At 43.2% G+C, this 12941-nt stretch overlaps 1 long non-coding RNA gene across 1 annotated transcript; it reads left to right on the top strand.

Annotated features, from left to right (window-relative positions):
- Positions 1-728: 728 nt before the first annotated feature.
- LOC307205879 lies at positions 729-3133 on the top strand. The gene is made up of 2 exons (XR_013834148.1): positions 729-1426; positions 1979-3133. It is a non-coding gene; the product is annotated as an uncharacterized lncRNA (long non-coding RNA).
- The last annotated feature ends 9808 nt before the right edge of the window (positions 3134-12941 follow it).

Raw genomic sequence — 12941 nt, 5'->3', positions numbered from 1 at the left:
GTTATAACCAATAAATTTGTGTATGTTTATTCAAAACCTGCCAAGGAGTCCAGTCCATTTTGTTGTCTTTTTAGATAATTTGTAAAAAGCTCCCATTCTTCCTTAAAGTCACAGTTGGCCTTGTCCCCCATGGCCAAGTGGAGATTTAAATCCTAGTCTCCCAGGTTCTAGTCTTGACACTCTAACCACTACACCATGCTGCCTAATTAGACCCAAGAAGATAAATAAACTCATATTTGGACAGATGCCCATAGTAATACAATAGGTTGCAAGCAGCATAATGTTATAATATAATAATAATAATTTATTATTTATACCCCACCCATCTGGCTGCGTTTCCCCAGCCACTATGGGCACATGCCAACAGAATATTAAAAACACAATAAAATATCAAGCATTAAAAACTTCAATAAACAGGGCTCTTGAGCACTATAGTTAAACTGATTATTACAAAACATAACACAAAAAAACCAACTTTCCATGAACCTCTCAGACTCTTTATATATATAATTTCATAGTAAGTTAATTTAATAACTGCTTCTATAGACCAGATCTTTTTTTCAAATCATTCACATATAGTAGGTAATATTTTTCCAGTTTTTAGCAGATGATTTTATATATGGGGGGGGGCAGATTTAATTCAGCGTCCATTGTCCTTTAAAAAAAATTGTCCTTTATATATAAATACATAAAAAGGCAGGTGACATGCTCATTTTGGTGACAGCTGACTTGACCTCAGGTGGAGCAAGAACATCACACACAGGTGCTCTGATGATACAATGGACCTGTGAACATCTTCCCAAGCCTACGGATGCTGGAGGAATGTGAGATTCCAAAGGAAAAACTCAAAAAGAGGAAGAAAAGGTGCCCTGAGGTCTTTGAGGTGTTGATCTCATCTTTTCCTATTGACATATAAAAATGTACACATATTTCTAATTGGAACACTTAGATTAAAAGGAATGACCTCTAGCAAGAAAGCTCAGATGCTATAACAAAGTAGGGAGCAATCATGCGCTGTTGAGTCACAATGGTGACGTTCAGCTGCACGGATCCAATGAAACAGTCCAGTCCCTCCTTTTGAGCATTTGAATTCATGAAGCTGTCCTTCTCAGGTGCCCTCTGGTGTGTGCGTGACATGAGGTTTACAATGTGATGAGCCTCAAATGCCTCTAATTATAGACCTTGGGAAAAGTCTCTTGAGGTGGAAGATGTGAACCAACACAACGAACATGGGCTTGGGAGATGGAAAGTGCAGCACATAGACATGTGCTTTGGGTAGCAATGAAGAACGTCTCCATTCATTGGCGGTGCCTCATTTCCTAGGGGCTGGGTGCTTAGTCCTGTATAAAAAGATCCTCCTTCCCCAAGCTCTTCACTCGTTGACTTGAATCTCCATTGTGCTTCCAAGTTCCGACTGCTGTACAAGGTAAGTTTGAATTTAATTGCCGGTTATTTGGATAGCATTAAACTTCTTACAAATACCACATCCATAATTAGAGTTATTGGGTAGATTTACGGGAACTACCTGCAGGACAAGATCCATCAGGTTTTCTTCTTTACTACTTTTTTTTTTTTTTTCAGTAGAAGGAATGAATTTGCAAATAAATCACTTTTCAGAATTCCGTTCCTTATTGTTAAATGTTCTCCAGAGAGTGTGAATACTCTGTGAGATTTTTTTGGCTGAATCTTCACCTAATTCTGTATGGCTCTCATTGGCACTCTAGAATATTAGACTTCAAGGTTTTTTTTAATAATCTTTTGAGTAACAGTTTTACCACGTTGATGTGTGTTGGGCTCTCAGGCCACGGCTGAAATAACAACAGGGTTCTCAAGTATAGTTTCTGATAATTGTCAGGGAATTGGAATATACTGAAGGCATAACATGAAGAGAAAAATGTATTCTGTGTTTCTCCATGCATGTATGGATGTGAGAACTGCATGGTTTGATTACTGAAACCAACTCTTCACTTTTTTCCAGCTCCACTCCATCAAAATGGCCTGTTGTCAAAACAAGTCTCAGTGCTGTTCCAAGTGTGGCTGCTCCCCCTGCTGTTGTCAAAAGTCCTCCTGCTGTTCCAAGTGTGGCTGCTCCCCTTGCTGCTGCCACAAGGCTAAATGCTGTTCTAAGTGTGGTTGCTCCCCCTGCTGTTGTCAAAAGTCCTCCTGCTGTTCTAAGTGTGGTTGCTCCCCCTGCTGTTGTCAAAAGTCCTCCTGCTGTTCTAAGTGTGGTTGCTCCCCCTGCTGTTGTCAAAAGTCCTCCTGCTGTTCCAAGTGTGGCTGTTCCCCTTGCTGCTGCCAAAAGTCTACCTGCTGTTCCAAGTGTGGTTGCTCCCCCTGCTGTTGTCAAAAGTCCTCCTGCTGTTCCAAGTGTGGCTGTTCCCCTTGCTGCTGCCACAAGGCTAAATGCTGTTCCAAATGTGGCTGTTCCCCCTGCTGTTGTCAAAAGTCCTCCTGCTGTTCCAAGTGTGGCTGCTCTCCATGCTGCTGTTCCCAGTCTTGCTGTTCTCGATGTGGCTGCTCTCCCTGCTGTTGTCGCAAGTTGACCTGCTGCTCCAGGTGTGGCTGCTCCCCCTGCTGTTGCTCTTCCCAGTCCCGCTGCTGCTGCCCCCGCTGCTGCAACCAGTCCTGCTGCTCTCCGTGCTGCTGTTCCCGTTGTCGTCGCAGCCCCTGCTGCTGCTGCAATCAGTGTGGCTGTTCCCCCTGCTGCTGTTGCAGCCAGAGTTGCTGTGTCCCCTGCTGCTGCGGCCAGACCTGTTGCTCTACTTACCAGTACAAGTGCTGAACTCTTTAGAAACTGCTAACGGGGCCTTTGATGCAAAAACTAGAAAGTTAGCCCTGATCCTGGAAACAGAATCCGGGTTCCTGGTTAGAATCTCAGTACTCAGAATATTGGAATCAACATCAACACAAAGCAGTATTTAAATGTATGCTGGTTGCCTTCCTGTTGAGCGAGATGCCTCAACCTTTGTCCCTGCCTCCTTCATGAAATTCTTCTCTTCAAAACCTCTAAAAGGGCCTTGATTTGTTCATGGGATATATATAGTGTTCTATGTTTTCCTTTCGGTGTATTGGGTGTGTTTTTCTCTCTGTAGCTCTTCCTAATGTCCACTGATTAAATTCTGAATTCCTGGCAGTGTCTTGTGTTGTTGGTTGAAAATCTTCAGCTCAGTTGCAGGGTAGAGTGTCTGCTTTATATGCACAAGGTCCCAGGTTCAAAATCCATGATGTTCAAGTGGGCCAGAGAATGTTCCAGCTCCAAAACCAATGGATTGATTCTGTATTCGGCAACTTTCTATGTGCCTATCCAGAAGAGCATTAGGCTTGTTCATGGAGGCTAAGGCCATCAGTGCTAACTCACCCTGATGGCTATGTTGCCCCTTCACTGTTGGGTCTCCTGATGTTCTCCAGCCCTTGTCACCATCTTCCTCAGTAGCTGTAAACCTTCACTTTTGAACTTTATAGTGAATAAATTGCTCTACCATACTCAGGGTTCCCAGTTACTACCATGGCTCATTCTGATGCTCTAGTTGGCCAACATACTCCAGATATTTGTTACACAACTGTACTGTAGGCTCAGGATCATGTACTGCCCATGTAATCAAGGCGTTGACCTTAAAATTCTTCAATGGCATCAGGATTATGTGTTGACAATATAGCTCTCGAATCGGTTCTTTGATGTGTTGCTCACATAACTAAAGTGTTAGATTATGTCTTCCCCACCATATAACCAAAGAGTTGGTAGTGTACTCTTTAATGAAGTGGTCAGGGAGAAACAGTTGCAACTAGGTGGTAGAATGGAAAAGCTTCAGTGGACACCAAACAGGGCGCACTGCAGAAAATTTGGGTGACAGTCATTGGCTGTCCAATAATAATAATATTCTTTAGATTAGAGACATTGCTTTAATGGGCCTAAGTTATTCATGTCTATTAATTACAATGGGCATTCTCTGAGTAGGACTGACACTGAGTACAAACCAGTGAATTGCTGCTGATGAAGGCCCACTCAGAGTAAACCCACTGAAAAGACTTGCCCTAAGTTAGTAATATTGATTAATTTCAATGGGTCTGCTCTACGTGAGAGTGACATTGGCTAATTAATTCAGAACTCCAAAATCACTTTAATCGTTTGTTGATCTGGTTTACTCAGGGTCATACATTGGTAGTGATAGTAGAAGTAGTACAATTTATTTGCTTCCCTTCACCCTAAGGTTCCAGGGTGGCTAACAACAATTAAAACACAGTAGTTGCTTCATAACACAGAGAGTAGCCTACTAGGCACTGGCTACAGGGTGGGAGGAAATCAGGGAAAAGATGTGTCATAAAAGTACTATAGGTTGTTTGGGTGATTCAGTGATTTAATGGAATGTAGCCACCGCCCTAAGGGACGCGGGTGGCGCTGTGGGTAAAAGCCTCAGCACCTAGGGCTTGCCGATCGAAAGGTCAGCGGTTCGAATCCCCGCGGCGGGGTACGCTCCCGCTGCTCGGTCCCAGCGCCTGCCAACCTAGCAGTTCGAAAGCACCCCCGGGTGCAAGTAGATAAATAGGGACCGCTTACCAGCGGGAAGGTAAACGGCGTTTCCGTGTGCGGCTCTGGCTCGCCAGAGCAGCAATGTCACGCTGGCCACGTGACCCGGAAGTGTCTCCGGACAGCGCTGGCCCCCGGCCTCTTGAGTGAGATGGGCGCACAACCCCAGAGTCTGTCAAGACTGGCCCGTACGGGCAGGGGTACCTTTACCTTTACCTTTTAGCCACCGCCCTGGCAAGCAAGCCATCAAAATATAGATATTCCACTTGGTCCAGCTCCGAGGGATTACTCAAAGTACCTGGCATATATGCCTTAAGGAAGTTCAGTAAATGGACTTTGCGATCCTCTTGAGGTAAAAATCCTGGAGGCTTAGGATAGCTTGAGAAAACAAGCTCAGTGATTTAATTTGAACTTAAACTAGAGTTAAGCTTGTTGGTGTCTCTGGAATTTTCTTTCTCTTACATCAGAATTCTGAAGGTATGAGCCTTTGGGTAACAGTTGGCTTTGCTTTATATTGTGCTGGAACATTATGCCGGAAACATGCATTTCTGTTGCTGGAAACCACAGGAAGGGAGGATGCTATTGTGCTTGAATCCTGCTCACAGTTATCCAATGGGCAATGCACCTTCTGTGTGTGACTACTGTGAGATCAGGATGGTGAACTAGATGAACCATCCAGCAGACTCTTCTTATATTCTTAAGGTATCATTTTTTTTGCAGTGTTGGGTCTCAAAATAGAGTAAGAAAAAAATTCCCTGAAGTTTTTGAGATTTTGACCCCATCTTTTTCTATTGACTTATAAAAAATATGTACACTTATTCTAATTACAGCACATGCATTAGAACAGTGATGGCCAACCTTGGCCCTCCAGCTGTTTTGGTACTAGAATTCCCATCACCCCTGACTACTAGTCCTGTTAGCTAGCGATGATGGGAGTTATAGTCCCAAAACAGCTGAAGGACCAAGTGTGGCCATCACTGCATTAGAAGGAATGAGTGCAAGTAATGAACCTCGGACGTAGCAACTGTTGCTCTTCTCATTGCACCCCATGCTGCTGTAACCAGTGTGGTTGTTCCCCTTGCTGCTGTTGCAACCAGGGTTGCTGCTCTCTTTGCTGCTGTGGCTCCAACTCCTGCTGCTCTTCTGGATGCAATTCTTTCCACACCAAGGGCTGAGCTCCTTAGAAATTGCTAATGGCACTGCGGATGTAAAAACCAACTTGGAAGCAACATTCCACTGGCTTGCCAACTTAACACCTGGAATGTCAGGAATATATATATTTAAATGGCCTGGTTACCCCCCCCCCCCGCAAGCTCATCTTGTTGAGTTCAATGCCTCATTGCTGAGTTCAGTGTCCCTTCCTCCTTTGTGAAACAGTTGATTAATTCTCTTCAATACTTCTTCTAAATTTTCAGTGAAGCAGTCTTGACTTTTCATGGAATATATGGTGCTCTTATTATCCCCTTGGTGTTTGGTGGGTGATTGTCTCTGCCTAACTCTGGGACATGAGTAGTGCTGTGCTGTAAACCACTGAACCTTGGGCTTACCAATCAGAAGGCCGGCGGTTCAAATCCCCGCAATGGGGTGAGCTCCCGATGTTTGGTCCCAGCTCCTGCCAACCTAGCAGTTCTAAAGCACGTCAAAGTGCAAGTAGATAAATAGGTACCGCTCCAGCGGGAAGGTAAATGGCGTTTCCGTGTGCTGCTCTGGTTTTGCCATAAGTGGCTTAGTCATGCAAGCCACATGATCTGGAAAAACTGTCTGTGGAGAAACGTCGGCTCCCTCGGCCAGTAAAGCAAGATGTGTGCCACAACCCCAGAGTCGTCTGCAACTGGACTTAACTGTTAGGGGTCCTTTACCTTTAACTTTAACTCTGAAATGACTCCTACAATGAAATTCTAGAATCATGGCTTTGCAGGGTGTTGTTGGTTCATTCTGTACTTCACAAAACTCTTCCTTGGGGAAAGGTGCATTGCTCAATGGAAGAGCCCCTGCTCTGCATGCATTATGTCCCTGCTTCAATCTCTGGCATGTCCAGGTAGGACAGAGAGAGAGAAAAATCTGTGTCTGAAACCCTGGGGAACTGATAGCAGTTATTGTGGAGACAATACTAAGCTAAATGAGTTAGAGCAGTGATTCCCAAATGTTTGGAGGCCACCGCCTCCTTGATTCAAGAAACACATCCCCGGTGCTCCCTGTAGTACCCAATAAAAACCATTATTTAAAAAGCCCATGAAATAAGATAGCAAAATGAAAGTCAAAACAGCAACAATCTATTCGCATTAATTCAATTAATGCTATTTATTTTAATTCTTTTTTTTTATGAGCTAGCTTTTCAAAAATCTGATACTTATTTACATTTCCAAGGGCAGGGTATAAATTCTATTGATAACAGTCAATAGTAGGACATATTTCTTTTTTAAAAGTATATTTTTATTGGAGATTTCTTAGTTTACAAAAATATGTGCAATGTCTCTTTTATTCAAGCTGCGTTTTCTACTGATCAGTTTTATTTGTTGTTAGACATTAGTGTTACATATAGTGTTAGGTTAGGAAGAAAAGAGGAGGAAAGAGGGAGAGGGGGAATGATGAGTGGGGTGGAGTCAGGTGGCAATGCTTCTATTCTTCTACTTAGTGTAGGTGTGGGTTTTTGTGTCAGCGTCGCTTGTGTGGATTCTCTTACCCACGTGGTGTAGTGGTTAATAGCAGTGGACTCATAATCTGGTGAACCGGGTTCGCGTCTCTGCTCCTCCACATGCAGCTGCTGGGTGACCTTGGGCTAGTTGCACTTCTCTGAAGTCTCTCAGCCTCATTCACCTCAGAGTGTTTGTTGTGGCGGAGGAAGGAAAAGGAGATTGTTAGCCGCTTTGAGACTCCTTAAGGAGAGTGAAAAGCAGGATATCAAGTCCAAACTCCTCCTCCTCCTCCTCCTCTTCTTCTTCTATCCACTTGCTGTGTTTCTTTGGTGGTGAAAGAGGTTGGGGTAGCCTAGGGTGTGGTTGGTTGTCTTTGGTTTGGTGTAATGAGATTTGGTTTTGAGTGTGAATGGTGTGTGTGTGTGTTTGGATCAGGTTAGCCAGATTGACTTGTATGCTGTCAGCGGATTCCTAATATGACACATTTCTGTATTATTGTCACTGCTGTTGCTGTCATTGTCATTGGAGGCCAGCCTATTAGGGTAAATTGGGCAGTGCCCCATTAACCCTGTTTGCCTTCAGTCTTATTTACATGCAATTCTTACATTATAATATGGATTTTGCTCTTCCTTGAGTCCTGTTCGCTATAATTTTTAAAAATTCCCAATGACTGAATCATGAGCTTGTGTCCATCAGATCACATCCACAACCAGGCTGAAGAAGGTGAGCTGGTATTTTATAATGACCACAAAATGCTCCAAATGGTGATGTAGCCCAGAATCACATCACTAAGAGTCCACATGAATCTCTCCTATACTTCACACTTGGCCCTAGCCTTTTCCAAATTTTCATCCAATTTGAATGCATAAATACAAGAAGTGGGCAAGTTTCAACATTTCCCAAAAGCAACTAATCTCAGTTAACATCCATCCCTTGACAAAAGGGACTAAGCTGGTTGGGTCCACAGATGTTGTTGGACTACAATTCTCATCTTCTTCTCTTCTTCTTTGGTGATCACTCATAGCCAAGTAAGATTGTCTTCCATAAACATGGTTTTAACAATGAGTCCGTAAGTGACTGTGGAGGCCAATTCTGGATCCACACGTCCTTCCACAGTTGGGGACATAGGTTTCCGGGCGGGAGTTGATCACGGTGTGGATTTGCCAAGCGTGCCTTCCTCTTAGCACGTTTCTCCCTTGCATCCTGAGTTCAAGAGTCTTCAAAGCCCATGACACCTTTGGTAAAGGCTGTTCTCCAACTGGAGCGCTCGCAGGCCAGTGTTTCCCAATTATCAGTGTTTATACTATATTATTTTAGATTTGTCTTGAGACAGTCTTTAAACCTATTTTGTTGACCACCAGCATTACGCTTTTCATTTTTAAGTTTGGAATAGAGTAGTTGCTTTGGAAGACGAGAATCATGCATCCACACAATATTATCAGTCCAACGAAGTTGATGTTGAAGAATCATTGCTTCAACACTGGTGATCTTTGCTTCTTCCAGTACACTGATATTAGTTCACCTATGTTCCCAAGTGATGTGTAAATTTTTTTGAAGACCCTGTTCATGGAATCTTTCAAGGAGTTGGAGATGGCATTTATAAGTGGTCCATGTTTCACAAGCATACAGTAAAGTTGGTAGTACAATAGCTTTGTAAACAAGCATTTTGTTTTCCTTCAAATGTCCAGGTCCTCAAACACTCTGCACTTCAATCAGGAGAAAGCCGCACTCGCAGAGCTCAGGCTCATCATCCTGAGCCAGCCTAGGCAATGGTCAGGGATGATGGGAGTTGTATTCCAACAAAACATGGGGACTCAAGGTTGAAGAACACTGTTTTAACAAATAGAAAAATCCCCAACCGATTTAAAGAAAAAGGAACAAACACAAGCACCATCGACTGCAAAAATGGATGAGTGAATCAAAACCATCAGAAGACCACAAAAATGAGTGGCACGTGTAAAAGGAGAGGGACATTTTGCAAAGGAGAAAACAAATTGCAGAAAGGTGTGATTGCTTTTGAAAGTGCAAGATGAGGTGGCGAGGGTTCTTTACAATCAAATGGTATATACGTTTTATGAAAGAATGAACTCAAAATAAAGAAATAAAAATATTTATTTTTCTGAGAACACTGATGCTACAAGACCCTGGGGGCACAATACCATTCCTGAATAGGTTTCCCAATGATTTACAGAAGCAGAACTTTAGTTCTGCTACTAGTTGTGAAACCAGTTCTCAACAGGAAACCTGCACCACGAATCCGAAGAGCTTAAAGTTTGCAGTGAGTAAGGTCAGGTTGAGTCAGACAGTCCTTCAAATCTCACATGTATCTTTTATACACACACATACACATACACACACACACTTTATTTTTAAAAATATTGACTTAATATTGTTTATTTGTATTTAAAACTGTTTAAATTTATCTGTATTATTATTATTATTATTATTATTATTATTATTAAAAATGTTCATTATTTGTTTGTTTATTTATTTTATTGCATTTATATCCTACCCTCATTAATTAATCCCCACAATAGCCTTATGACATAGGTTAGGCTGAGAGGAAGTGACTAGCACAAGGTAACCAAGAGAGCTTCATGGCCAAATAGGGATTTGAACCCTCAACTCCCAGGTCCTAGACTAACCTCCTCAACACAGTGACTACCAAAAAACTAATATTTGGGCAGATACTCAAAGTATTATAACAGATTGAAAGCAGCACAATACTGGACATTATACTTAAGCACAGTATTACAAAATGTAATGAAAAGACCCATTTTTTAACGAACCTATTACAGTACCTTGCTTTCTAGGTATTATTTTGTAATAGGTAAAAGTAATCATTACTGCTATGACCAGGGGTCTTTTCTTTCCCCAAATCATTCGCATATAGTAGGTGATACATTTTCCAGTTGTTAGCAGATGATTTTATCTATTTGTTGGAAGGTGGGGGGTGGGAATCACTGCAGTATTCAACATCCATTGCCTTAAAACTGCCCTTTGAATATAAATATAGCGGTACCTCGGGTTAAGAACTTAATTTGTTCCGGAGGTCCGTTCTTAACCTGAAACTGTTCTTAACCTGAGGTACCACTTTAGTTAATGGGGCCTTCCACTGCCACCGCGATGCCACCGGACAATTTCTGTTCTCATCCTGAAGCAAAATTCTTAACCCAAGGTACTATTTATGGATTAGCGGATTCTGTAACCTGAAGCATCTGTAACCCGAGGTACCACTGTACATAAAAAATCAGGTGACATGCTCCTTTTGGTGACAGCTGACTTCACCTCAGGTGGAGTGAGAACTTCACACACAGGTGCTCTGATGATACAGTGAACCTGTGAACATCTTCCCAAGCCTACGGATGCTGGAGGAATGTGAGATTCCAAAGGAAAAACTCAAAAAGAGGAAGAAAAGGTGCCCTGAGGTCTTTGAGGTGTTGATCTCATCTTTTCCTATTGACTTATAAAAATGTACACATGTTGCTAATTGGAACACTTAGATTAAAAGGAATGACCTCTAGCAAGAGAGCTCAGTTAGGATAACCAACTAGGGAGCAATCTTGTGCTGTTGAGTCACAATAGTGACGTTCAGCCACATGGGTCCAATGAAACGGTCCATTCCCTTTTTTCGAGCATTTGAATTCATGAAGCTGTCCTTCTCAAGTGCCCTCTGGTGTGTGCGTGACATGAGGTTTACAATGTGATGAGCCTCAAATGCCTCTAATTATGGACCTTGGGAAAAGTCTCTTGAGGTGGAAGATGTGAACCAACACAACGAACATGGGAAAGTGCAGCACATGGACATGTGCTTTGGGTAGCAATGAAGAACGTCTCCATTCATTGGTGGTGCCTCATTTCCTAGGGGCTGGGTGCTTAGTCCTGTATAAAAAGATCCTCCTTCCCCAAGTTCTTCACTCATTCACTTGAATCTCCATTGTGCTTCCAAGTTCCGACTGCTGGACAAGGTAAGTTCGAATTTAATTGCCGGTTATTTGGATAGCATTAAACTTCTTACAGAAACCATAGCCATAATTAGAGTTATTGAGTAGATTTACGGGAATTTCCTGCAGGACAAGGCCCATCAGCTTTTCTTCTTTACTGCTATATTCCACTTCATTCCTTACAGAGATTTTTTCTGCAGTAGAAGGAATGAATTTGCAAAGAAATCCCTGGTCAGAATTTCATTCCTTATTGTAAATTGTTCTTCAGATATTATGTCATTTAGCTTTTTTGGCTAAATGGTCACTTAATGCTGGATATCTCTAGCTGGCATCCCAGACTAATAAACTTCAAGTTTCTATAATCTATTGAGTTCAGTCTTACCATGTTGATGTGTGTTGGTCTCTCAGGCCACGGCTGAAATTACCATGGGGTTGTCAAGTATGGTTCTTGTAACTGATAATTGGCAGGAATTTTGAATATACTGAAGGCATAACAAGAAGAGAAGATTGTATTCTGTGTTTCTCCATGCATGTATGGATGTGAGAACTGCATGGTTTGATTACTGAAACCAACTCTTCACTTTTTTCCAGCTCCACTCCATCAAAATGGCCTGTTGTCAAAACAAGTCTCAGTGCTGTTCCAAGTGTGGCTGCTCCCCTTGCTGCTGTTCACAGGGTCAGAGCTGTTCCAAGTGTGGCTGTTCCCCCTGCTGCTGCCACAAGGCTAAATGCTGTTCCAAGTGTGGCTGTTCCCCCTGCTGTTGTCAAAAGTCCTCCTGCTGTTCCAAGTGTGGCTGCTCCCCCTGCTGCTGCCACAAGGCTAAATGCTGTTCCAAGTGTGGCTGCTCCCCCTGCTGCTGCCAAAAGTCCTCCTGCTGTTCCAAGTGTGGCTGCTCCCCTTGCTGCTGTTCACAGGGTCAGAGCTGTTCCAAGTGTGGCTGTTCCCCCTGCTGTTGTCAAAAGTCCTCCTGCTGTTCCAAGTGTGGCTGTTCCCCCTGCTGTTGTCAAAAGTCCTCCTGCTGTTCCAAGTGTGGCTGTTCCCCCTGCTGTTGTCAAAAGTCCTCCTGCTGTTCCAAGTGTGGCTGCTCTCCATGCTGCTGTTCCCAGTCTTGCTGTTCTCGATGTGGCTGCTCTCCCTGCTGTTGTCGCAAGTTGACCTGCTGCTCCAGGTGTGGCTGCTCCCCCTGCTGTTGCTCTTCCCAGTCCCGCTGCTGCTGCCCCCGCTGCTGCAACCAGTCCTGCTGCTCTCCGTGCTGGTGTTCCCGTTGTCGTCGCAGCCCCTGCTGCTGCTGCAATCAGTGTGGCTGTTCCCCCTGCTGCTGTTGCAACCAGAGTTGCTGTGTCCCCTGCTGCTGTGGCCAGACCTGTTGCTCTACTTACCAGTACAAGTGCTGAACTCTTTAGAAACTGCTAACAGGGCCCTGGTTTTCAACAACAACAACAACAACAACAACAACAACAATAACAACAATAACAACAACAACAACAACAACTGCATGTCAGCCCAGATCTGGGCAGGAAAACCCAGCATTCTGGTTGCTAGCTCAACACTCAGAATATAGGGATGAACGTCATCATAAATACAATACTTAAAGACATGCTGGTTACCTTCCTGTTGAGTGAGATGCCTCAACCTTTGTCCCTGCCTCCTTCATGAAATTTAAGATTCTTCTCTTCAGAACATGTTGAAAACCCCTAAAAGTGCCTTGATATGTTCATGAATTATATATGGTGTTCTATATTTTCCTTTCGGTGTATTGGGTGTATTTTCTCTTTAGCTCTTCCTTATGTCCACTAATAAAATTCTGAATTCCTGGCAGTGTCTTGTGTTGTTGA

This window comes from Podarcis cretensis (assembly GCF_951804945.1).
Source record: "Podarcis cretensis genome assembly, chromosome: 16".
NCBI lineage: Eukaryota > Metazoa > Chordata > Lepidosauria > Squamata > Lacertidae > Podarcis > Podarcis cretensis.
Note: the sequence above shows the minus strand (reverse complement) of the source record. Positions and strands in the feature narration are given on the sequence as shown.